This window comes from Gracilinanus agilis, chromosome 1 (assembly GCF_016433145.1).
Source record: "Gracilinanus agilis isolate LMUSP501 chromosome 1, AgileGrace, whole genome shotgun sequence".
NCBI classification, from domain to species: domain Eukaryota; kingdom Metazoa; phylum Chordata; class Mammalia; order Didelphimorphia; family Didelphidae; genus Gracilinanus; species Gracilinanus agilis.
The window spans coordinates 102,814,088-102,830,691 of NC_058130.1; positions in this window are offsets into that span (position 1 = coordinate 102,814,088).

Genomic DNA, 16,604 nt, shown 5'->3' on the forward strand with positions numbered 1-16,604 from the left:
AAAACTTAATAATCAGAACTGCCATTAATGGAATGAGCTGTTTTAGTAGATGATGAAAACTTTACCACTAGAGGGCTCCAAACTAAAGCTTGATGGTCCCTTACCTAAAGATATATTACATATTTTATTGTATAGAGATTTCATAATTTATGTTTCTCTGCAATCTAACAGGAACTGATTTATTCTCCATGAAGCATGTAATCACACTGAGAAGAGTCATGTACTCAACTCTACCTGGGATGAACTCATCATTTCCTTCTTTCTTCCCTATTTCTCTTTCCCCCTTTATATTCTCCTCTCTTTAGCTTATAAAGAATCACAGATTTCAGTTAGAAAAAACTTCAGAGATCATTTATTGCAACTCATTACTTATGCCTAGATCATGAAAGTAATCTTGTCTCCCATCTCTGCTCCTGAATCTCCAGACTTTTCTGTGTTGCCCAGATGGGTACCATTCTTCTCATCTACTAGCTTTGTTTTATGTATTTTGTCTGTGGTCACTATAATGTTAGCTCCTTGAAGAGAGAGATTAACATTTTTACTTGTATTTGCATTCCTGGAAGTTATTATTATGTCTGGCACTTAGCAAGTGCTTAGTAAATCTATCTGTCTATCTGTCTACTCTCATCTTTGCATTGGTCTATCTAATTTAATCAACAAATGATCAGCTAACTTAATCTTGAAGACTTCCTATGAGGAAGAAAACCATTAGTTGTGAAAGCAATCAATCCCACCTTGTAACAGCTCCAATTGTTAAAAACTTTTCTCCTTACATCAAAACTAAATTTGTATTTTTGCAACTGGCACCCAATGTAAATTCCCTTTAGGGCCAAGCAGATCAAGTTTAATTCTACATGACAGAAGTTCAAATATTTGAACACTTACCATATTCCCTGAAAAGTCTTTTCTTCTCCAAAATAAACACTTCAAATTCCTCACTTTTCCCCATAGCAAAGTAATTTCCTTCACTAGGATTCCCTTCTTTGTAAGCTTTCCATTTTATTAATGATCCTCCTAAAAGGGGACATCCCAACTGTATCCAATTCTGCAAAGGTGTTCTATCAAGGCAAAAGTAAAAATGTTATTACCCTGTTAACATGTTAGTTTCATACACTGTGCTTTTGCTAATGTTGCCTTATGTGAGATTTTTTTTTTACTCATAAAATTGAGACTTATTTTATCCTGATTCATTACAGTCTAGTCATGCATCTATATCCTTTTAACTGGGAGGGTTATTTTTAATAAAATATAACATTTTATAATAATCTCTAATTTCATCTTCATGGAATAATTTTAATATTCTAACTTATAATAATGCTTTTGCATTAATTGATTTTTATTTGATAAACAGTGTAAAAAAGCAATTCTTCATTCCTTTTTTAATTTAACGGGGCCCTGGAGGTCTTATCATAGAGATGTGTCAAGGTTAACCAGCCCACAGTGACACTAAGTAGAAACCATAGAGACAGGAAGGAGGAACATAGATATAGGGAGTGAGGTAGAAAAAGGATAGAAAAGGGGCCAGCATCAGTTGGTTGGGCTGTCAGTTGCTCACAAGTAGGTGCTGACAGTTGCCAGGAAGTTGGCTTTTGGGAGTGTGTTCCGTTGGTGGTTGGCATTTAGTTTCTGGAATATAAAAGGAGAGCCTAAGCTTACTGATAGGGCTTTTTGGATTTAGCCTTTTGAGGGCTTTTTGACCTTTGGTTTGGGCTGTTTGGGTTTTTTTCTTTCTTGAACTTTTTTGGGTGTTGGATTAAACACTGATTGGGTTGGTTGGGGTAGATTGGGTTTGAACTCTGTGGGGTGGTTGTTATTAGCAGTAGTTATAGGAAGTTATAGGTAAACATAGGCAGTTTTAGGTAGTAATTATAGGTAGTTATAGGATAACTATTAGTAGCTATTAGGAAATTTTCTTTCTCTACCTCTTTTCTATATTTCCCTCCTTTACTATATTCTTTTCTATCTCTATTTTAATAAAACTAAATTGTTAATTGTTAAAAGCTGCTCTTTTATGTTTGTCAAACCCCCATTTTAACCCTTACAATAGTTATGAAGTTATGAAGTTCTTTGCCATCTTTCCCTTTCCTATCTTTTCAATTTCTTTAGATCTTATTTATTTCCATTTATTCAATGATTTGCTGTCTCTGGCCTCCTTGCTATTCTTTTGGATGAGACAGTTTCTCTTGATTTGGGTATTTTCACTAAGTATTCGACCAAATTGGAATGTTCCTTCTCCCTCTGCCTCTTGGCTTATCTGTCTTCATTTGAGTCTCAGCAAAAATTTCCCCTTCTTCAAAGTAGCTTATCTAATCCTTACTAATATTACTGCTTTCCATCTGAGGGAATCCTTTGAGATTATCTCAGATCTACTCTGTATATCTCTTGTTTTTCAGAGCTGTTTGAATCTTGTCTCCCCTATAAGATTGTTAACTTTTTGAAGACAAGAATAATTTCTGCCTTTCTTTGTATTTCCCGCTCTTAGGATAAAACCTGGGACATGATTGTTATTTTGTTATGATCCCATGGACCTTGCTATCTCTGTGGTTTTCTTGGCAAATAAACTACAATAGTTTGTCAATTCTTTCTTCAGTGGATTAAAGAAAATAGACTTGCCTAGATTCATATAATTAGTAAGTGTCTAAGGCCAAGTTTTAAGTCAAGTCTTCCTGACTCCAGTTCCATCTCCTTATCCACTGAGCCATCTAGCTACAGCTCCTGGAACACTGTAGGACTTTAATAAATGCTTAATACCTTTACTTTTTGCTGGATTCTGTAGAAGTATATGAAAAAATGAAATATCTTTTATCAAGAAGTTTAAGATCAAAACAACTTATACACGAAGCAAATATACAAAGTCTACAAAGTAAATAAGATGTAATGAAAAGAGTGAGCACTAACAAAAAAAGGGGAATAAGGAAAGGCTTTGTAGCATTTAAGATGAGTCTTGTGTAAGGAAGAGATTCCATGAAATGAAAGCAAATGGTGGAAACTATTAAATGTGGAGAAGAAAGCCTTTGTAAAGCATAGATCAAGGACGGAGAGGCATAAATCAAAGCATATTGAAAACAGTAAAAAGTTCCTTTTGCCTGTAATATAAAACACAGAGGTAGAATAATAAGCAATCATTAAGGAAACAGCATTTGGGCCTATATTGTTAAGGGTTTTGAATGTCAAATAGAGAGATTTGTATTTTTTCAAAGAGATAATATGGAGGGACTTAAGAATGGATATATCATTGGATATGTGTTTTAGGAATATTAATTTTGTAGTGGTATGGGAGATTAGAAGGGGCAGAGACTGGAGGCAGGAAGTCAGGAGATTATTGCAATTTTCAAAGTAAGGTAGGATAAGAAGTTGAAGTATGGGGTGGTGCATGTGTAAAAATAGAGAGAAGGAATTTCAAAAAATGTTTTGGACATAGAATTGTATATTTACTGGATATAGAGGAAGAAACAAAAGAGAAGGGTCAAAGAAGCCTATGGGCTTACATACCATGACAAACTTAAAGATGCTCAGATAATTAATTAAGAAGCATTTATTAAATACTCATTTTCTTCTAGACACTATGTTAAGCTCTGGAAATACAAAGGAAGGCAGAAATAGTTCTTTTTCTCATAAGAGTTCATATTATAATATGGGATATGTAACGTAAGTAAATATATATATATATATATATATACATATATATATGTATATATATATATATATATATAGTTACCTGCTACATTCTATAAATATATATGTACCTAAGACTAAGAGAGAAGGAGGGAAAGCATTCCAGGGAGAAAACCAAGCTATAAGGAGGGAGAGCTGGTACAAAAACACAAAACTAGAATAGGTAGGAGCCAGGAGAAGAGCTTTAAATTTCAAATCCAGAAATTTGTATTTGTTCATAATTATTATCTTAACCTCTAATACACATATACACAGCCTCCATATAAATTTAGGGAAGAAAACATTTCCTTTGTTTTAGAGATAATATATTGAATCATGTTTTTGACATGTTGAGTTAGAAATGATCATAATATATATCCATATGGAGATTTCCATCTTGGAATTTGTGATGCAATGATGTGGGTTCAGCAAAAGATGAGGCCTAGCTATGTGGATTTGATAATAATTTTAATAAAGTTTGATTAATAATGCCAGATAATCTTATTGTCATTATGGATGAATATAATGAAAGAAGAGCAATAAGTAACAAGAGATTCTTATGGTGCATCTAGAAAAATAAAATGGGTCTTGGGTGACAATCAAAGCAGGAAAAAATGATGCATAATAGAAGAGGTGACAATCCAGAAAGTAGCTCCAAGGATCAAGGACCTGGTCTTCTCTTTCTCCTAGATCATTGTATCAAAGGGCATGAGAAAAGGTTCATCAAGCATTGTGGAGGGTGAATAGGGATGTAATGTCTTCAGAAGGAACCACATTTCCATGCTTGAAAGAAGATAGAGGAAGAGAGGAAGATATATAATATTAATAGTTCATTGATTAACAATAACAAATAGTTATAGAAGGCATAGTGGAAGAGAAGGATGGAATATTTTAAGAGGGACATTGAATGGGTTTGTAATGAAGTGAATTGAAAGGAAGAAGTAGAGAGAACTAGATATGTTTTCCCCTTGACCAGTGATGGGCAAACTACGGCTGATGGGCCAGATGAGGCCCCCTGAAATGTTTTATCTGCAGGGACGACATTATTCCTAATCTGACGAATACAACAAGTAGGATACAAAACAATGAAACTCCGAAAGAGTTGCCTTAGAAACAGACTGAAAGATGAGCATTTCCTTTCCTTTGGCCCCTCTTTTAAAAAATTGCCCATCACTGCACTAGACAGTTCATGAATGTGAAGAATTCAGAGAGAAGGAAGAGGTGCTAATTAGTCCTAGAACAATAGACTGTCATACCATTCCCAGTATTCAGAGGATAACTGTATTTAAATTCCCAGATATTATGTAGTTTGACTTGAGGTGACAGTCATGGAAATAGGGTGGAGTTTTATGCTAATCTATAATCAGGAGAACCAAAGGTGGTTCTTGTAGGTTATGGATCAATTGATTGACTCATTCTCAATTAGCCAAAAGAATATCTAGTCTCCTACTCAAATGTTATTTGTATTATCACTCTTTAGGTGGTCTCTGAATCTTTTTACTCCTGGACTTGTCTAGGAAGTCAAGTGGTTCGGAGTTGACTGTCACATAGCATATTAGCTATCCTTCTGAGCTTTGTGTCATGCACAAATTTAAGGTGAAGTTCATTTATATTTTAACCTATGACAGTAATAAAAATGTTATTTGGAATAGAGACCTGGAACATTGCACTAGGGACTTCCCATGGTGGCCTCAAAGAGTTAACAACTACTGCAGTAGGAGGATTATTTATTTTATCTTGGTTAAACTTGTCTCTCTTCAAAATGACAAGGAGGCCAACTTAGGAAATGACTAATGTGAGAATCTAGGGTTTGAACTATTTGCATTGCTTCCATATTGTCTGAGGCATTTTAAAAAACAGCCAAAAGGGAGAAAATGTATTTGAGGTTGAGTTGTATTTCCACCGTCTTTGGGATATCTGTTTAATTATTGCTGTTGTACTGAATAGGGAGATATGAGTTTTCCCCAAATTCCATTCCCTACTCACTCTACTGGCATAAACTAATACTGGCATAAACAAAAATGGCAAGAAAAAATAAAAACGAAACAAAACAAAACCTAAAAACAAAAACACTATGCTTTTTGCATCTACTCATTCAAAATAGTTCTAAATTGACTTGAATATATTGAAGTACAACCCACAACCATCCATCTTTTCTACAGGAATAACATGAGATGGTTTGTCTTCAGTTTCAACAAAATTTTTATAAACCACATATACAGAATTCCCTAATTTATCATTCTAGTAATCCATCAAAAGAGGAAATAAAAAGAAAAGAAAAAGAAACTCAAGGAATTAAAGTAGGCAATGAGGAAACTAAACTATCATTTGTTAAAGAGGTTATGATGGTATACTAAAAGAATACTAAAGAATTAACTAAAAAAACTTGTTTAAATAATTAATAGCTTTAGCAAATTTGTAAGATACTAAATAAACCCAGATATATCGGGTTTTCTTTAAATTACCAACAAAGTTAAGAGGTGAGAGATAGAAAAAATTATTTAAAATAACCTTAGATAATATAAAATACATACCTGGGACTCCGCATGCCAAGACAAAGACAGGAATTATATGAACACAATTACAAAATACTTGTCATAAAAATAAAGTTAGGTCTTAAAAATTGGAAAACTGTCAAACTCATGGGTAGGCAGAGCTAATATAAAAATGATAATTATACCTAAATTAATTTATGATTCAGTGCCTTATCTATCAAACTACCAAATAATTATTTTATAGAACTAGAAAAAATGTTAACCAAATTCATCTGGAAGAATAAAAGATTAAGAATATTAAGGAAATAGTGGGCAGCTGGGTAGCTCAGTGCATTGAGAGTCAGGCCTAGAGACAGGAGGCCCTGGGTTCAAATCTGGCCTCAGAAGCTTCCCAGCTGTGTGACCCTGGGCAAGTCACTTGACCCCCATTGCACACCCTTACCAGTATTCCACCTAGGAGCTAATACAGAGAAGTTAAGGGTTAAAAAAAAGAATATTAAGGAAATTGATTAAAAATGTGAAGGAAAGTGGTCTAACAGTATCAGATCTCAAACCATACCATAAAGCAAAAATTATCAGAATAGTCTGGTACAGTCTAAGAAGCAGATGGTGGATCAATCTAATAGATTAGAAACCTACTATATAGATGTAAATGACCTTAGTAACCTAGTGTTGGATATTCCTAATAATTGGCTGAATGAATTGTGGTATATATGTTGGTGATGGAATATTATTGTGCTATAGGATATAATAAGCAGGATGATTTCAGAAAACAGCTGGAAAGGCCTACGTGAACTGATGCAGACGGAAACAAGCAAAACCTGGAGAATATCATATGCAGTAACAGCAATATTGTACAATGATCAACTATGAAAGACTTAGCTACTCTCAGCAATGCAATGATCTGGGACGGTTCTGAAGGACTTATGACATGGAATGCTAAACACCTTCAGAAGAATTGTTGGAGTCAAATGCATACCTAACAACCTATCTCATATTAATATATTTATGGTTTTATTTTGGGGTTTTGGTTTTGTATGAATATTCTCTTACAACAGTGACTAATATGGAAGTATCTTTTGCATGATAATACCTGTATAATTCAGAACAAATTGCTTACCATCTCTGATGGGAAAAAGAGATAATTTGAGTCTCATAATTTTGGAAAATGAATGTGAAAAATGGTTATTACATGTAATTGGGAAAACAAAGTATTTTTGAATAAAAAGACAAGAAATGGATGAATTTAGAATATAGAATAAACAGCATAATACACAGACACAGAAGAAGAAACATAAAAATGGAGATAAAAATCAAGGAAATAGCCATCAGCAAAGAAAAAAGAATTAAAAAATAGTGAGGGAGATCTGTATTTCGTACAGATATTATGAGCAAGAATTGGGGTGAGGTAATTTTCTGTAAGGTCCCACAGACCTTATTCACTATTATTTATTAAGCAAAAATATGATTATAAAATATTTAAATATATCCTAAACAAAGAAATGCCTATATAACACAATATTGGTAAATAATTGTGAATTATACAGCAATGGGAATATTGTTTGTAGAATGACTTCTATATGTTCACCTCCAGGGAAAGAACTGATTAATGGAAATAAGCAAGATATAGTTTTCTATATATTTATAACTTTTTGTCAAATGATGCCTTCTCGGGGGGGGGGGGAGAAAGGAGGGAGTTACTTGGGTATTTTAATGTAATAAATACATTTATTTTTAATGTGAATAATACTCTGTGAGAACTAGAAATTGTACCTCAGAGATTTTAGATGACTTACCTAAAGTAATAGAGATAGTAAATGACAAAGCCAAAAATCAGCTTGGGTCTCATAACATCATATCTCTTTTCTATACAGCATTCGGTCACTTGTCATTCATTGTAGTGCAACATTACAATCTCAGACTCTCTGTTAAGGTCTCCTCCAACATATAAGAGTACTTTACTTTTTGAAAGTTATTCCATAAGAGAACAACATATGGCATCCTACTGAGTATGAAAGGCTTTGAATATGGACTTGAAGAAGACTGAGTGTCTGATACCTAGAGGTCATTCCATTTAAGTTGGGGTTTGGGGGGGTTATCATCACTGTTTTGGCAACGCATTTTTTTTGCCACAGCAATCATGAAATTGGCCAGTAAGGCACAGAAGTACATCACCTCCTTAACTATTAAACAATGGGTTCTTAAATTTTCTGAAGTTCTTTTTTAGAAAATATATAAAGAATGAAGGAAATCCCTTCCTGAATTGAATGATAATAGTGTATACTATATTTATCACAATACCAGTCTTCCTACCAATTCTAGGACAAGCATATTTAAAAAATGATGGGACAGTATGAATTACTTGTAGGGTCCTTTGAGAATATACAGACTTCAAGAAGGACTATTTAGATAATAATATACTCCTGGTATAAGACTACATTGAATTCAACATTGTGCTCACTAATATTTTTATGATTTACCATTTCTCAATGACAGTTCTTTTACCACTGACCTCATCTGACTCTAATTCTCTCTCAGGTTTGAATCTCTTGACCACAACAACTTATCCATTAAGGAAATTTTATTGCACCAGCATATGCATAGCACATTTGATTTAGCTCCTATTCAGAAGGGAATCTCTTCATCTGACCCTTTGGCTTTCTTTCCTTTTAGTTTTGAATACAAATTGAGTTACTCCTAGAAAGTAGATAATAAGCACCTAGTTGTTGCCAGCTTTGTCAATGGTTCTGATAAAGCTACCTCACTGATATCAACCTGTCTCCCTATCAGAAATCTGACTCAGATGGAATTAATAATCCTTTTACTATTTACCTCCTGCTATATTAATATGTGTTTTTACTATTTGCCATGATGCCAACATAAATCATCATCATTACTATAATATCCAGAATTAGGATTACTATAATATAGACACATGCATATGCATATACACACATGTACATACACATACCCAAATATGTATGTAAGCATGCACACATATATGTTAGCATTGGCAGAGAGTCTATGATTCACCCTTTTCACAATCTATTAAGGTCTATTAGGAACAAATGTAAGTATATGTTATCCTTAAATTCTCACTCCTTATGTAATGGCATTTCAATATGTCAAGGATATAAAGCTTCTTTGGGATGATCAATCCCTCCCTCTAACCCAATTGCAGATTATTATATCTCTCTAATTTAGAAAGTCTTCAGAAGCCTTTAGAAAATGCTAGGCTATTTCTCAGACAAGAGACACACATGCATAACAAGTACCAAGGAGAGCTCCCAATTTTAGTGCTCTCCCTGTCTGCATATGTCATTTTTCATCCTGCTGCTCTTTATAAATTAAATCTAGCTCTCGGTTTATGAGATCTTCAATTCGCCTATTTTCGTTTATTTTTAAATTAATCATAGTTATTGAGCAGTTAGCATTTATAAAATATTTTATTTGACAAGTTCATACAGAATTTTATTACTTGCAACAAACTTGGGAAATCTGTGTTTTGATGTCACACTCCATCTATAAGGGAATCCTTTTCTTTCTAAAAATCCAAAATCATATGGAAAATTATCAAAGTGAAGAAAAGTGGGAACTGGAAACTTCTAACTTATTAGCCTATTGAAGAGATCTTTCCAAAATCCCAGCTTCCCAAATTCCCAAAAATCACACCCCTAAAATAAGCGTTTAACTTATGGAAATTTGAAAAATAAATCACATCAGAGAGAAATGAATGAGTAATATGTAGCCTACCTACCTACTGGAAGAGTGGATGGAGAAAAATTCTTGTATCCAGGAAGATTTGGATTTCAAGTCAGTTCCCTAATACCTACTGGCTATGTAATGCTGGGTAAGACGTTTAATTTTTTGTTACAGTAGGCATTTCTCTAAGACTTTAAGTTGCAGAGAATGTGCTAACTTTTATTATTACAAGGAGATTCATCATACTATGTACCAATAAAGTCACAGGTCCAATCTTGTCCCTTCAATTTGATAAAATAAAACTATAATAAGTGAAAAAATTAATATAAAGATATATTCAAATATATTTAAATATAGAAAAAGTTTTAAGTAATGAAAAGCAAAGAAAATAGAATCAGCGCTGAATGAACACCAATTACAATTGTAAAAATAAGCCTACTTAAAAAGATAGGTGTACTTGTTGATACAAATTCTTCTCCTTAGTGATAAGGATAATAATAAGAACAATGAATAGTAAATGATATTTGTATGGCACTTTAAGGTTTGCAAATATTATCTCATTTTATTTCCAAAATAGCCATATTAGATAATATTAAATAATAGAGAAAATTGGATAATGTTATTAGTCAGATTTTACAAATGAGGAAACCGAGACTGAGAGATTAAATAACTTTCTCATTAGTCATACAGTTAATGAATTAATGAAGTAGGTTTGTAACTTTCCTGAATCCAAGCCTACCACTTTATCACTCTATTATCTCTCTGCCTATCCATACTATCTATGTGAAATCATAACTTTAAAAATCATTTGCTTGGATTATTGCAGCAGTTTCTTAATTGAGTGTATTTGCACTTTTTCCTTTCTCCAATTCATTCTCCAAATTACTGACAAATTAAAATTTTTAAATAAAAGTACTTAGTAAGTTAATCCTTGGCTTAAAAATCTCCAGTGAGTCCCTTTGACACTAAGACACATTATAAATATACTAGTTTGCCTTTAAAACCCTGAAGAGTATGACTCCATTATATCATCTCCAAAATTATTATTCATTATTGTTTCTTCATGCACTCTATTATTCAGCCAAAGTTTTCTTTGTACAATTAGTCTTTAGTGATTAGAATTCACTTCTTCATGCCTTCCAGTCAAATATCTAGCTTCATACTAATAAAAGAATCATTGCTACATCCTACAATGATGCTATCTTTACCCCCAAACTATACCCCTTTCCTAGCCTCTGATTCAATAAATTATTTTTACTTTGCATATATTACTATTTACATTCTTATCTCAAAGTTACCTTTACTTGCCAAAAGAATAAAATCTAGGAAGTCTTTATTTTTTGTGTGTAGGTCTAGAAATTAGTGTAATATAATGTCTGATATTTGATAAGAATTTAACTATAAATTCTTATTGAATTAATTAATCAATTTTCCCCTTAATCCTATTTGTGGAACCCAATAGTCTTTCTGTACATGTCTTAGCACTGTGTGGATATAAATTGAAAACAAAAGTTATCCACCAGTTAAGTCTAATCCTTGCCTTCTGAACTGCCTAACAATTCTGTCATGGCTCAATTCCTAATGGTATACTTCATGCCATTTCTTATGTGCTATTTATGTTAATAATAAATTCTAGTATGTCACTGATATTATTTACTTTGATGACACTAGAAAATAAAATTAACTTAATAATTTAATTTGGTAAATAATTAAATTATGTAAATTTCATGTAAAATGTAAATAATGTATCTAATATAAAATATATAATGTATAAGTTAACTAATAAATAACTGATGCTTTTGATAATGTGACAGAATATAAAACAATATATTTGTCTAGTAATATCAATATGAAGAATTAAAAGAAAGGAAAGTCCAATTCAAAATAATCACAAAAGCAAAAAACATTTCGGAATCAGCCTAACATGGCACATTGAAAGTATAAATATGAAGGGTAACAAAATGTTCCTTAAAAATGCTTTATATAACCAGAGGAATTATCCTAGAATTTAATCTAAAACTGATGAGACTATTAATGTTATAAATTCCTGAGAGACCCTGGGAACACAGCAAAATATTTCTGAATGGTTTAAGAGAGAAATATAAAATTTGAAAATAGAAATTATTGCTTTCCTGGGAGAAAATTAAAAAAAAACATTTATGACATCAAACCGCATTAAGGAAATAAAAGATATCAACTAGAAAGAATATAAACTCATAGAATAAATGCAAACTGAAAAAGGGGGAAAGTTAAAAGAAAATGTGATCTCTATACAATTCACACAATTTTAAAGGCAAGATGCATAGAGACAATTTAAATATTATGTCTCCTAAAAGAATATTATGAATAAAAAAAATTAAAAAACAAAATGTGCAATAATAGCAGAAAACTGCCTAGAACTTCTGATGCGGAAAATAATGTCAGTCTAAATAATACATATGTATCAAAAATTATAAACAAACAAAAATATTTTCCTGTAAACTCCAATGCACATATTGATTATATTTAATAATTCCAATGACAGAATAACAATTTCTACAAGACAAGGGAATTCAAATAATACATGACTATTCTGCACTTATCAGAAACTTCTGGTGAGATTGGGATAATGTGTTCTGAAAAGCAAAGAGGTAAAAAAAAAAAAAAAAGATCAACTAAATATGAAGTATCCTGAGGACCTGAACCCAACTATTAATAGAAAAACATGGATGTTCAAAAAAAGAGGCATTTGAAGCATTCCTATTAATTAAAACAGAACTGTACAGATTATTTGCTTTTCAAACTCCTTGTCAACAGAAAAAATTAAGAAAGAAAACAGTCATAGAACAATGGAAGGAATAGGTAAAAATAAAATTATTATATGAAAAAGGGCAAAATGAAACTTCAGAAATAGTCTCTTAGTTTTGATTAGAGGTAGAATGCTTAATTCAACAAAACATAGTTAAAGATTATGAATATATACTAGTGAATGATCAGGTGATATGAACCAGTGATTCTCAAATGAAGAATTGAAATCTATGAAAACTACATGAAATATTGCTTCAAATAAATAGGAGCAGGAGGATGAAGAACAATGAAAACAAGAACAAGAACAAGAAGAACAAGAACAAGAACTTGAGTGAGCAGAAAAACCAGAGGGAGCAGAATGAGAAGAAGATAATGATGATGATGGTCAAATGAAAACAAAGATGATATTTTATAACATGCTCAGTAACTTCAGAATGATGACCCCAGATGAGAGTGATGGATTTTGAAATTGGATTTTAAAGACAAAAGCACACAACCATTGTTCATGAAATTATAAATTGATCCAATCACAATTGAAAGCAATTTGGAAATGTACTTTTACCCAAAGATCTTATAACAAGGCATACATTACTTTTTTTAAATTTTAGTTTTAATTTTGAATATTTTCCCATAGTTACATATTTCATGTTCTTTCCCTCTATGGTAACCCCCCCAATAGCTGATACACAATTCCACTGGGTTTTGTATGTATCATTGATTAAGACTTAATTCCATGTTATTGATAGTTGGACTAGAGTTATCATTTAGTGTCTACATCCTCAATAATATCCCCATCAGTCCATGTGTTCAAGCAGTTGTTTTTCTTCTGTGTTTCTCCTCCCACAGTTCTTCCTCTGAATGTGGCTAGTTTTCTTTCTCATAAATCCCTCAGAATTGTTCTGGATCCTTGCATTGCTGCTAGTAGAGAAGACTGTTATGTTCGATTGTATCACAGTGTATTGGTCTCTGTGTACAATGTTCTTCTGGCTCTGCTCCTTTCACTGCATCAATTCCTGGAGGTCTTTCCAGTTCATATGGAATTCCTCCACTTCTTTATTCCTTTGAGCAAAATAGTATTTCATCACCAACAGATACCACAATTTGTTCAGCCATTCCCCAATTGAAGGACATTCCCTAATTTTCCAATTTTTTGCCACCACAAAGAGCACAGCTATAAATATTTTTGTGCAAGTCTTTTTTTCCTTATTATCTCTTTGGGGTATAAACCAAGCAGTGTTATGGCTGGATCAAAGGGCAGGCAATCTTTTATAGCCCTTTGGGCATAGTTCCAAATTGCCATCCAGAATGGTTGGATCAATTCACAACTCCACCAGCAATGCATTAGTGTCCCAATTTTGCCACATCCCCTCTAACATTCTCACTTTCCTTTGCTGTCATGTTAGCTAATCTGCTAGGTGTGAGGTGATACCTTAGAGTTGTTTCAATTTGCATTTCTCTAATGATAAGAGATTTAGAACACTTTTTCATGTACTTTTTAATGACAAATTGAAGCTTATCTAATAGGTAATGGTTAATTCAAGTGTGGGGAGTTGAATGCTAATTGCATCCTAATTAAAAATCAAAATGGAGGCAACTAGGTGGTTAAATTGATTGAGATCCAGGCCCAGAGATGGGAAACCATGGACTCAAATATGGATGCAAACACTTCCTTATTTTGTGAACTGGGCAAGTCACTTAACTCCTATTACCTCGCTCTTACCATTCTTCTATTTTAGAATCAATACAATAAATAGTAAAATAGATGGTAAATATTTTTATGAGTTAAATTGAAGAGTACAGAGAGGCATGAAAAGATGTATGCAAACTAACAGAAAATAAAATAAGCATAATAAGAAAAACTATGTGTATGAGTAATACAACTATGTAAATGGAAAAAAAGAAAAAAAGACAATTTAAACTGAATTCTATTACATTTTAGTGTCCAGATTTGTCCTTATGGAAGAAATATGAGAAATTAAATCCATCTTCTCTTTGCAGATGTGGGAAAGAGATGCCAATTTTGATAAATGGATTGGTTAATTTTGAAGAATTATGCATCCTACCCTTATTATAAGGGATAACTTCAGAAAATGTAGTATATGCAAAAAGAAAAAAAGTAATCAATGAAATATTGTCTACTCATATCACTTGTATAATTCTCCACTTCCCTCTGATGTCTAGGGACTTTAAATTTCTGAGAAACTGGTATTAACCATTAAATGGTTAAAGAGAATTATCAGAAGAATTTTGTTCTTAAAATAAAGGATATCGTTCCAGGGAGCATTAGGGAGAAGATTCATTAGGGAAGTAGGGATATTTACATTTACTAAAAATGTTTGCCACCATTATAGAGGCTGTTCAACACAGTTCAAATGGAGGAATGATTGTCTATATAAGGTTAGGTCCAGCATTTGTTATAATCTATAAATGACATTTTGATAAAAGCAACCTTTAATTAAGGAAGAGAAAAGGAGAAAGAAAGGAATCTTGAAATTAGGTGAATAAAGTGTTTTTTTCTGAAATATTTATTTGAACATCTTGCACCTTAAAATTAAAACACTGCTCTTTGACTTTATAAAATATTCACTTCTAAAATTATCATATTGAATAACTATGGTGTTTATGCTACCTACTAAAATCTCTCAGAGATTCTGAACATCTTCATCTAAAACTGTATTAAATATTTCCCAAATATCCCCTAAATTGATTACATAACTTTAACTCTATGCATGTATGTTTACATATTAATGGGGATATAAGACTGACATTTTAAAATAGAAATTGTTGATGATTCCTTCAAAATAGTCACCATGATAAACTAGACACTTTGCAAGTATGTAATTGCTCAAAATATTGCTTGATTTTATCTTTTGTAATTTTCCTCACAATCTATATATGACACAGAAGGGAAAATCTTGATCAGATCAATTAGTCACCTTAATCACAAATCTTTGACTGAGAATATTTCCTGGTCATTTCCAAATATGAAATATTCTTATAAATAACAGATAAATACCACTTATCCTATATTCACAGGAAATGTGGAAAGAGTTCTGGAGGCAATTCCAAAATATGATATACCAAAACATTTTGGGAAATTGAATGGACATATTCTGCATTTGTAATAGGTAAGAGATCATTTTGTGACTATTAACATATGTAAGCTCTACATATTTTATGAGTACTATTTAATACCACCTTAGCAAAATAAACTCATTACATTTAATGCTGAAGATGATGAAATAGTATCTTTTTTGTTATGGAGGTGGATGGAATGGGTGTGGGATACTATGGAATACAGATGTCCTTTGTTTGGGTTAATGTTGTTTAGGTATGTGCTAGACCTATCTTGACCTGATTTTAGAATGTGGGATTATCAATGTGAGCAATTATACCATGAAAAGTAACACGAATTAGGGCTTGATTTTTATTTCATTGCTTGTTTAACCTTAAGAAAGTGAGGGATTAAATATTAATAATGAAGATTAAACCAAAAGGCATTTTTGGGCATGTTTTTCTCCTGGAAAGCTGGTTGTTTAACATTTACCATCATATCTCTTCCTGGCTTAACTTTTTCCCCCTCAGTGTTAGAAGGGATAATTCAATGGTGATGGAACAGGTTATATCTTGAAATGTCGATATAGTTAAATGTAACAAGATATTTCAAAAGTAAAATAGAATAAAATAAAATAAAACTGGAAAAAATCCCATTACCTTAATTTATTAATAGTGCATGTAACTTCATCAAACAGGCAGAATAGTTAATTCCCTGATACTGTAAGTGTCAAATGGTTAGTCATTTATTTTATTTGTATATTACTTTGAAGGGGAAGGGGGAAATAACAGAGTTGTGATCAGAAAAATCTAGAAACATAAGATAATTTTTTTCACATAGCAAGAGGCATGAGAGGTGAGTACAGTGAAAGCATCACACTCATTGAGAACAGTATGCATTACAAAGAATGT